General features: G+C 35.9%; 1 protein-coding gene across 4 annotated transcripts in view; it reads right to left on the reverse strand.

The window, feature by feature from the left end:
* AMN1 (antagonist of mitotic exit network 1 homolog) overlaps positions 1-11,616 on the reverse strand; it is a 63,995-nt gene that overhangs the window by 51,530 nt on the left and 849 nt on the right. The window lies entirely within an intron of this gene.

An 11,616-nucleotide genomic window follows, 5' to 3' on the forward strand; every position in this document is an offset into this window, starting at 1 on the left:
ATTTTTGCCTTTCCTTGCTCCCCTTATTCAAAATTGTTCACCATATCACAGATCCAAAGGATTCTCCAAGGCAGTGCTACTCAAAGTGCTGGTCCAGTGAAGAGGTTAAGAACTTATGCAAGGATGTAAACAAAGCAGTTTTCAGTCACGGAGAAGTCCCATTCCTGTGGACTTAACAGTGCACTTAGTAAAACAGTTGACTGCTATTCTGAACCAAGCTTGTTACCAAAGTAACAGAAACCCAAGGTAACCCGGAAACAGCTTGCTGAACAACTGCCAGCCTGACCATATCTCATCCCAAAAAAGGTTAGAAAATATTATCCTAAATGTGGACCTTTACATGGGAGACAACACTTTCGTATGACAATGAAGGTCATATGGTCATCTTTTTGCTTTAATTCCAATTTTTGGATAATTTTTCTTAATATATTCTTGTTTCCTCTTTTTTCACTAAGCACTATGTTTTCAAGTTCCATCCATGTGAATATATACACATTTACTCTTTACTTTTCTAATAGCTGCATAACATTCCATGGCACCTCTCCCAGTGATGGACATTCCAATTCTCTTTTACCAGAATGAATTCTGCAAGAACATCTTCACATATGTCTCCTAGTTTGGGCTCTCCTTACTCTTTTCCAAAATTTTAAAACAGTTTCCTGTCTTCTTATTCTTAACTGCCCCCTAATTCAACTCTCCCTCTGCTCCCAGCAGTTCCAAAACCTTTGATAGCTTCCCATGTTACAGAATTAAACACTCTTATTTCATTTTGGTGGCCAAGGTTCTGATCCTAATTATCTGGCTTTATGTCTTACTATTACACTATCCATATTGTATTCTCCAGCCAAATAGAAATACTATTTTCTGGTCTTCTCATATATTTCTAACTTTCCTGTTCATCAAGCCTTTGCTCTTATTATTATACTCCTCTTTTTTATTTATTTATTTATTTATTTATTTATTTTTGGCTGCATTGGGTCTTCGTTGCTGCACGTGGGCTTTCTCTAGTTGTGGCGAGCAGGGGCTACTCTTCGTTGCGGTGTGCGGGCTTCTCATTGCGGTGGCTTCTCTTGTTGCAGAGCACAGGCTCTAGGTGCATAGGCTTCAGTAGTCGTGGCATGCAGGCTCAGTAGTTGTGGCTTGTGGGCTCTAGAGCACAGGCTCAGTAGTTGTGGCGCAGAGGCTTAGTTGCTCCACAGCATATGAGATCTTCCTGGACCAGGGATCGAACTCGTGTCCCCTGCATTGGCAGGCGGATTCTCAACCACTGTGCCACCAGGGAAATTCCTGTACTCCCTCTTGAACGCATTTCCTCCCATTTGTAAATCCAGCTTTTGTGGTATTATTATACCTAGATTATATTTATTCATATACTTGTCTTGTGCTAGTCCCATAAGACTATACCTCTTTTATGCTAGTTATTTCCAACAATCATCAGCATAGTGCTTCATATGCCACATGTCCTCTTTATATACATGCTTAACTGAATAGTAACTCCTAAAAATAAGGAACTGTGGGTACAAAGAGACAAAAGACTTGATTCTGGCCCCAGGAGTTCATAGGATCATTTGCATGGAACCCTCACGGAGCCTTAGAATAGAGATTGGAACTAAGAGTAGGAATTAAGCTAGGCCTTAGGAAAAAAGGTCAGGTCTTAGGTAACATATTCCTTGTTACAGTGCTTTCCATGGTAGGAATGATATAACATTAATAACTAACGTAAATGAATACTTACTATGTGCCAAGCACTGTTTTATGGAATTGACATGTACTGGCTTTTAATCTTCACAGCAGTTCAGTAAGGTAGGTAATAATATCATCATCTTCCATTTACAGAGGAGAAAACTGAATCCCAGATAAGTTGAAACATTTGCTCAAGATTGTATAACTAGTAAATGTTAGGTGTATGTACAGAACCCATGTAGTCTGTTTTCCTAACTTGCACCCTTAACTTACTCTGTCTTTACTAACAGAAAGGATATTCTGTTTGGATGAGGTGTAAAAGTTTCGCCAAGAACTAAAGTAAAGATACTTTTCTCAGGACTCTACACAAGTCTGAGAATCAACAAAGGAGAATCAACAGATTTCCCTTTTATGAAAATTGACTGTGGACCGAGGGCCAGAAGTTTATGAGATATAACGCAAATGTCAAATCCTACTGTTTTAGAAGGCATTCAGTAGATTATAGTGATTGTTCTCCTTAGCCTTAACTTTTTTACATGGGAATAATAATGGACTGAAAGCTCCTGGAGAGAAGCAATTGCCATTATAACTGCAATTTTCAGCACAATTTCTGGTGTGAAATAACTAATAATAACAATAACTAACGTTTAGTAGTGTTTATTATTTGCTAGTGTTAAAGTAAAATAAAATGGAGACCAAGCTTGAAAATCCTCCAAGCAAACAAAACCAGTTAGGCTGCATAAGTTAAACTTAATCTATTGATAGCTTATTTCATGAACTTAAGCAAAAGGTAACATTATTTCTTGTATATGCCTCTGATAACAATAAGCAGAACTTAAATCATCTTCTGAAATAGTATAAGATAAACACTTTTAACCAGTCTCCTGTCATCTGTAAACTCCCACTGTAACAACCAATCATTGTAAATGTTAAACAACTTCCTCATTCTCACTTTAAAAACCATCCTGTAACTACATGCCTCTGAGCTTCTAACCACTTTCAGTTTGAAGTCTCTCTGTTCACAAATAGCTTATTTCTCACTCAATAAAATATTCATATCAAAAAAACTCTCTGAATTTTCTTTTGACAGTTTTTGGTGTCAGAAGTGGGACCTACAGAAGATCCCTGATTAGTCAAGAGGCTGGTGAGTAAACAAGTGCCAGTACTCATGGAGCCCATTATGCTCACTGTTTTCTCACTGACCAAGAAGTTTCACAGTACACCTCTCTTGAATCCAAGCTTCACTCCCTTTCGTGTTGAGCTCTCCAATTTTACCGAGCAACTATTGTCGAAACTTTTTGATAAGTCACCCTATTCTGTTCAAAAAGGGGCGGGAGTGTAATTCCCTGTGTTTCAGAACAGCTGTTCAAAAACAGGACCCCTCAGAGTTAAGATGTCCTGGAGAATCTAAGGTGAAGATGGGTTCCACCTGGTCCAAATCACAGACCAGGATCTTGTGCCTTTTGGAAAAATGGGTGAACTTTATGAAGGATGACTGGAATTGCAGTGGCCACTTTGGGGAACCTTTAATTTAGATAAGATAGTCCACCTTAGGGACACCCTTAAAAAGAGAATATTCCAAATTTCTCAGAGACGATGGTAGGCAAAAGCTTCTAAAAGACAAAATGACTCCAAAAACAGCTTCTCTAAAAGAATCCTTACAGCACACAGAAAAAAATTTACCAAAAAAATTTTGGTAAAAAGCTCTAGCCATCAGCAGGTAACCTTAATTTATTACATCTGCCAGAAATAATTTGGATCCAGCTATTCTTTTGAGTTTTATATTACTGTACCTGACACATGGTTAAAATTTAAAAATGAAAGTTATACAATCTCTGTTTGTGTCTGTCTATATATTTATGTATATACAAGTTCATGTATGGTCTGTGATATTTTTTAAAGAGCTCTATTTAATCTGCTTAAAGGAAAATAAGCACTTATATAAATTAAGTGCTCTTAAAATTCTCAGAAATATAGAAACTAATCCAAATGCTTTTCAAGTTGGTGTGATCTGGAATGATATTTGGTAAATAAAAGCTACTTTAAATGTGTTGGTTTAATAAAATAGGGTTGTCAACATTAAATATAATGCAAATATACAAACATTTCTACCCAGGTTTACTAGTAAAATAAGCTCATGCTATCTTTATATTATAAAATTTGGCAGCAAGAAAAACAATATAAGATGATGATTAGCTGTTTAATCCAAGCATATTTACTAAAAACAAGTAAATTAAATAGATGTAAGATAAAAGTTTATACTAAGTTAACTTAAATGATGGATATTCATTATCTATTATATCCTATCTAGATCATTTCCAAATAAGATAATATACTGAAACATTAATTGCTAAACATAAATTTATCATAAGTTTTTGGCTTCTTAATTTTTACAGATAGAAGCTACTTGGGGTTATAATAAACATGTCTTTTCCCAGATTAAAAAACTGTACTATCGAAAATATGAACAGGTCAATTATGAATGTGAATGAAGTTGAATCAGTAACTTAAAAACCTCCCAAAAGTTCAGGACCAGATGGCTTTACAGGTGAATTCTACCAAACATTTAGAAAAAAGTTAGCACCTGTCCTTCTCAAATTATCCCAAAAAATTGCAGAATGAGGAATGCTTCCAAACTCATTCTGTGAGGCCAGCATCACTCTGATACGCAAACCAGACAAAGATATCACAAAAAAAGAAAATTACAGGCCAATATCACTGATGAACATAAACACAAAAATCCTCAACAAAATATTAGCAAGCTGGGCTTCCCTGGTGGCGCAGTGGTTGAGAGTCTGCCTGCCAATGCAGGGGACACGGGTTCGTGCCCCGGTCCAGGCGGATCCCACATGCCGCGGAGCAGCTGGGCCCGTGAGCCATGGCCGCTGAGCCTGCGTGTCCGGAGCCTGTGCTCCACAATGGGAGAGGCCACAACAGTGAGAGGCCTGCGTACCACAAAAAAAAAAAAAAAAAATTAGCAAACTGAATTCAGCAATACATGAAAAGGGTCATACACTATGATCAATGCAGATTTAACCCGGGGATGGGATTGAACCAATCTCATCCTTGAATGTTTCAATATCCACAAAGCAATTAATGTGATACATCACATTAACAAATTGAAGAAGAAAATCATATCATCTCAATAGATGCAGAAAAAGCTTTTGACAAAATCCAACAACGATTTATGATAAAAAACTCTCAACAAAGTGGGTACAGAGGAAATATACCTCAACATAATAAAGGCCATATATGACAAGCCCACATCTAACATCATACTCAACAGTGAAAAGCTGAAGACATCTCCTCTAAGATAAGAAACAAGACAAGGATGCTCACTCTTACCACTTCTATTCAACATAGTATTGGAAGTCCTAGCCACAACAATCAGACAAGAAAAAGAAATAAAAGGAATCCAAATCAGAAAGGAAGAAGTAAAACCATCACTGTTTGTAGATGACATGATACTACACATAGAAAATCCGAAAGACACTGTCCAAAATCCTACCATAATTCATCAATGAATTCAGTAAGGTTGCAAGATACAAATAAATATACAGAAATCTGTTGCATTTCTGTATACTAACAATGAACTATCAGACAGAGAAATTAAGAAAACAATCCCATTTACAACTGCATCAAAAAGAATAAAATACCTAGGAATAAATATAACTAAGAGGGTAAAAGATCTGTACTCAGAAAACTATAAGGCACTGATGAAAGAAATTGGAGACGACACAAATAGATGGAAAGATACACTGTGTTCATGAATTGAAAGAATTAAAAATGTTAAAATGACCATACTACTCAAGGCAATCTACAGATTCAGTGCAATCCCTACCAAAATACCAATGGCATTCTTCACAGAACTAGAAAAAATAATCTTAAATTTTGTATGGAAACACAAAAGACCCTCCAATATCCAAAATAATCTTGAGTAAGAAGGTCACAGATGGAGGTATCATGCTTCCTGATTTCAAACTATACTACAAAGCTACAGAAATCAGAAGAGTATGATACTGGCACAGAAGCACAGATTAATGTAACAGAATAGAGAGCCCAGAAATATACATTTCTGGTCAATTAATCTATGACAAAGGAGGCAAGAATATACAATGGGGAAAAGACAGTCTCTCCAGTAAGTGTTCCTGGGAAAACTGGAAGCTACATGTAAAGGAATGAAATTAGAACATTTCCTCTCACCATATATAAAAATCAACTCAAAATGGATTAGAGGGGCTTCCCTGGTAGCACGGTGGTTAAGAATCTGCCTGCCAATGCAGGGGACACAGGTTCGAGCCTTGGCCCAGGAAGATCCCACATGCTGTGAAGCAACTAAGCCTGTGCACCACAACTACTGAGCCTGTGCTCTAGAGCCCACGAGCCACAACTACTGAAGCCTGTCCGCCTAGAGCCTGTGCTCTGCAACAAGAGAAGCCACCGCAATGAGAAGCTTGTGGCGCCACAATGAAGAGTAGCCCCCACTCACCGCAATTAGAGAAAGCCCGCGCCCAGCAACGAAGACCCAACGCAACAACAAAAAATGGATTAGCGACTTGAACGTAAGACCTGAAACCATAAAATTCCTGGAAGAAAACATAGGCAGTATGCTCTCTGACATTGGTCTTAGCAATATTTTAGGGTACGTCTCCTCAGGCAAGGAAAACAAAAGCAAAAATAAACAAGTGGGACTATATAAATCAAACTAAAAAGCTTTTGCACAGCAAAGGAAACAATCAACAAAACAAAAAGGCCATCTACTGAATATAAAGATATTTGCAAACAGTATATCTGATATGGGGTATCCAAAATATACAAAGAACTCATACAATTCAACATTAAAAAAAACAAACAACTCGATTAAAAAATGAGCAGTGGAACTGAATAGATACTTTTCCAAAGAAGACACACAGACAGCCAACAGGTACATGAAAAGATGTTCAATATCACTAATCATCAGGGAAATGCAAATCAAAACCACAGAGATATCACTTCACACCTGTCAGAATGGCTATTATCAAAAAACAACAAATAACAAGTGTAGGCAAGGACGTGGAGAAAAGGGAACCCTTGTGCACTGTTGGTGAGAATGTAAATTGGTGCAGCCACTATGCAAAACAGTATGGAGATTCCTTAAGAAATTAAAAATAGAACTACCATATGATCCAGCAATTCCACTGCTGGGTAATTATCCACAGAAAACAAAAGCACTAATTCAAAAAGATATATGCACCCCTATGTTTACTGCAGCATTACTTACAATAGCCAAGACATGGACGCGACCTAAGCACCCATCAACAGATGAATGGATAAAGAAGATGTGATATATATTTTAAAATGGAATATTACTCAGCCATTAAAAAGAATGAAATCTAGCCATTTGCAACAATGTGGATGGACCTACAGGGCATTATCCTAAGTGAAGTAAGTCAGACAGAGAAAGACAAATACTGTATGATTTCACTTATATATGGAATCTAAAAAACAAAACTGAACAAACAAAACAGAAATAGTTATAGATACAGAGAACAAAGAGCTGGTTGCCAGAGGGGAGGGGATGGGGGGCAGAAAAAAAATAGGTGAGGAAGATTAAGAGGTACAAAACTTCCAGCAGCAAAATAAATGAGTCATGGGTATGAAATGTACAGTGTAGCGAATATAGTCAACAACTATATAATATCTTTGTATGGTGACACTGTAACTAGATTTATCATGGTTATCATTTTGAAATGTATAGAAATACTGAATCACTATGTTGTGTAACAGTAACTAACATAGTGTTGTAGATTAATTATACTTCAAAAACAAACAGCAAACAAATTCATAGAAAAAGAGATCAGATTTGTGGTTACCAGAGGCAGGGGGAATTGGATGAAGGCAGTCAAAAGCTACAAACTTCCAGTTATAAGATAAATAAGTACTAGGGATATAAAGCACAACATGATAAATATAATTAACCCTGCTGTATGTTACCTATGAAAGCTGTTATGAGAATAATTTCTAAGAGTTATCATAAGAAAAAAACCCTTTTTTCTATTTCTTTAATTTTGTATCTGTATAAAACAATAGATGTTCACTAAACTTATTGTGTATGTAAGTCATTATGCTGTATATTTCAGACTTACACAGTGCTGTATGTCAATTATAGCTCCACAAAACTGTAAGAAAAAATTGTACTGTGAGAAAACATCTCTAAAAAATATAATTTTTTGTAATTATGTATTCATGAATTTGCTAATCTACTATAGGATGCTGCAATTATGACAGTTCTCAACTGCATGCTTCCTAGTTTTCACTGGAAAATAAATGTTAATAAAGGTTAAAATTTATAATCAATATATAAAAAAATACTAGAAACAAGAAAGAAAGAAAACAACTTTGTATACAAAGTATGAGAGGAAAATGGGATGTATTTTTAGAAGAAGAGCATGCAAAGAATATAGGTTGTATTTTTGTTATGGAAAAAAGAAAGTAATTTTGTACAGTAATTTTGTAAAGTAAAATTACTGTTCATTCCAGAATGAGAAAGAGAAAAGGAATAACACAAACTCTAAATGGATATAGAAAGTGCTTGTTTAGAAATTTTATGTTGGAAGGTCAAAGTTAGCTAAAATTATTTATAAGGGTTTTAAAAAATGAGCTCAATAATAAACTGAAACAAACTAGAACGTTTTTACCCTCTGTGTTAAAAGCACAAAGTTTAAATTATTGGTCTGCTCTTAATAAGATAGAGTAAGTCCCCTACATATGAACCCTCAAGTTGCGAACTTTCAAAGATGCGAACGTGCATTCGCATGTCCAATCACGTAAGTTAGTTCACGTGTCTGGCATACATAGTCACATGTGTGCATCCTCTACAAGGGTTGTGTTTTTGCGTACTTCACTGTACAGTACTGTATAGAGTACAGTAGTACAGTATCTTTATTTCAAGCCCAGGATGTCCAGAAGTAAGCGTAAAAGCAGCAGTATACAGCCGATTGTGTTAGTTGGGTACCTAGGCTAACTTTGTTGGACTTATGAACAAATTGGACTTACAAACGCGTTCTCGGAACAGAACTTGTTTGTATGTAGGAGACTTACTGTATTATAAAAGGTTTTTCTTTACCTTTTGTGTAAACTGTCTAGGAACTAAAGATTCTGTGTCTTAGCAAAATAATTTCCTGTGCTTCATGTTACCTAACTACTTAGGAAAACTGAATCTTTACAACATTACAAGAGGTAAGGTTTTTTTGGTTTTGTTTTGTCTTTTACAACTATGTAACTTTCTGTATTTGCTTTTGAAATCTTTTAGTTGTCACTTTGGCTGAACAGGTAACTAAGTTTTGCTTCACAGTAAAGCATTTACAATCAACTACAGGCCAAAATGCTTTGTCTTTATGGAGATTCATGGAAAGGACCCTGACAAGTACTCTGGAATACAGGTTTCTGATAACTTTAAGCTCATACCACTAAACTGAGTAAGAATTTCTAGAACTCTAATGGAGAAACTGCTTAATTCATAAAACTGCTAACCCAAGATCAAGCAAAATGATTAATTACATGGGACCAAATGAACTGATGAAAATAATTATAACTTTTATGACTTTGTTTGAAACACTGTCAGTTCTTCAATGCTTGTTTTCCAGATTTAAAGAACCCTTTTTTTCCTCTCCTTCTAAGCTATCTAAACTTAAAACAATTTGGTAAAGTATACTTTTAAAAGCAAAAATGAAACATTTACTTTTTCTCCTTACCTGATCCCTTCAGAATTAAAACAAACAAATTAAAAAAAAAAAACGACCTTTACTAAGTATTCTTATTTTCATGGCAATATAGATGTTTGCGTAAATTCAATAAGAATCTGTTCTCTTTGTAACAGGACACAACTGGACAAGTCCTTGGCTTGCCTTCTTAGTATAAAGAGGCTTTTAAAGATCTAACCTGAGTTTACTTATTAAGACAGTTTTAAGGATCTAAAGTTGACTTTATGGAGCCAATAAAGCCCCTTGGATATTACCAAAGCTTTGACTGGAGTATCGTATTTGAGAATGTGCATAAAATCACTGTTCTTGCTGCACTTATGTAAATAACAAGCCAAGTTTAAAAAGACTAGGCTTATTTTACCAACAAATTATTTATGATTATCTTTGGTAAAAATGAGGTGACTACAGAGAGAAAAATTATGTTTAAACAGAAAACTTTGGCATATTCATAATCAAATTCGAGTCCTGTTTATTGTCTTTGAGGTTTTGTATCTAACTGTAAACTGGACTGGGTCCTGAACTCTTCTAGTTTTCTCCAGTATCTGGCTATGACTCTCCAAACTAATATTTTCAATTTTCTCCTACCCTTCTGACTTGAAATAAAAACTAAAACTGTCCTTTTCCTCAAACCCTACAAGCTAAAACTATCAGTCTTGATACAGACTTCAGAGAAGTCACAACAGATCATGTATAGACAAGACAACCTTCATACCTACTTCTATGCAGGCCACTCAGAGCTCAGCAGAACACCTGATGACATCATCAAAGACATTCAAACTGCAAACCAGGAAAATCTATCAGTTGGAAACTGCCACCTTCATTCCACCTTCATCTAAAAATCCGAGCTCAATTCCAAAAATTTTCTCGACGGGCTGCTCTCTAGACTCAACAACTACATTTATAATTTGTTCCAACTAATCTTTAATCTTTGCCCTTTTTTGTTTCCATAGAAATGCTTCTTATTGAATACTTGATTGCTCACACCATATAGATGCCTACTTAGATGGAAGCTTACCTATAGCACCGCCTCCTAAAATAGGACATCCTCATGTTTATCCCATTCTAAGTAATCATGACATAGTTCAGTACTATAAGGCACTAATGCAATATTGAAAGGCTTATTTCCACAGGTCCATAAAGCTTTCTGTGATCTGCTTCCAAAGAAGACAATGTGCCCCATATATTAGAACCCAGAGATTCAGTTTATTGGAAAAGACACCAACAAAAGACTGCACTTAAACTTCATTGGGAGAGACCTTATCCTCTGCAAAATCTCTACAGTTACAGCAAGAATTTGTAAATTCTTTAGCCAGAGTTATTTTAGACAACTGCATAGCCTTAGACACCCTAACCACCCAAGACAGAAGTGCATGTACTGTAACTGGTAAACAAAAATGTTGTTTCTATGTTAATATATCAAAAAGATCTTAAAGATCTTTAATCAAATAGGCAACGCTTCTTCCCTTGATTATTTAGTTGGTTAAATCATGGCTCCTGGGACTCTCTGCTCTGGAGAATCTTTCAATCCTTGACTACTATTCCCCTCATAGTCATTATATTAACCTCCCTAGTGCCTTGTATCCTCTCAAGAGTTTAAATGTCTTTCAGCGACTACTCACACATCAAATGTTATCCATCAGGATTAGACAACTGGAAGAACTCAATGATCCCACTGACCGTATTCAGGGTGACTATATAACTGCCGGTAACAGCAACTACATGACCATCCATGCCAAGGACTACATCTAAGGGGTAGTGGGAGTAACACCATATTGGTTCACACTCTCAGCTTGTCGAGAGAAAGACCAAAAGTCGGAGACTTTTATAATAAAATAAATGGAGACCAGGCTTGAAAATCCCCCAAGCTGACCAAGGCAGTTAGACCACATAAGCGAAACCAAATCTAGTTTATATCATGAACATAAGTGACACTTAACAGGTTATTCCTTGTAAATGCCTCTAATAATCAACGTAAATTGTCTTCTTAAAATAGCGTAAGATAATCACTTTTAACCAATCCCCTGCTGTCTGTAAACTTCCAACGTAATAACCATTGTAAAGGTTAAACAACTTCCTCGCGCTCACTTTATAAGCCATCCTGTAACTACATGCCTCTGTGCTTCTGGTTTCTCCCTCAATAAAATATTCATATCAAGTAAAAAAATTTATTTTAATTAATTAATCCTTTTAA

Source organism: Delphinapterus leucas, chromosome 11 (assembly GCF_059928025.1).
Source record: "Delphinapterus leucas isolate spDelLeu-1000000601 "Yukka" chromosome 11, BTC_Dleu_Yukka2, whole genome shotgun sequence".
In the NCBI taxonomy this organism is placed as follows: Eukaryota; Metazoa; Chordata; class Mammalia; order Artiodactyla; family Monodontidae; genus Delphinapterus; species Delphinapterus leucas.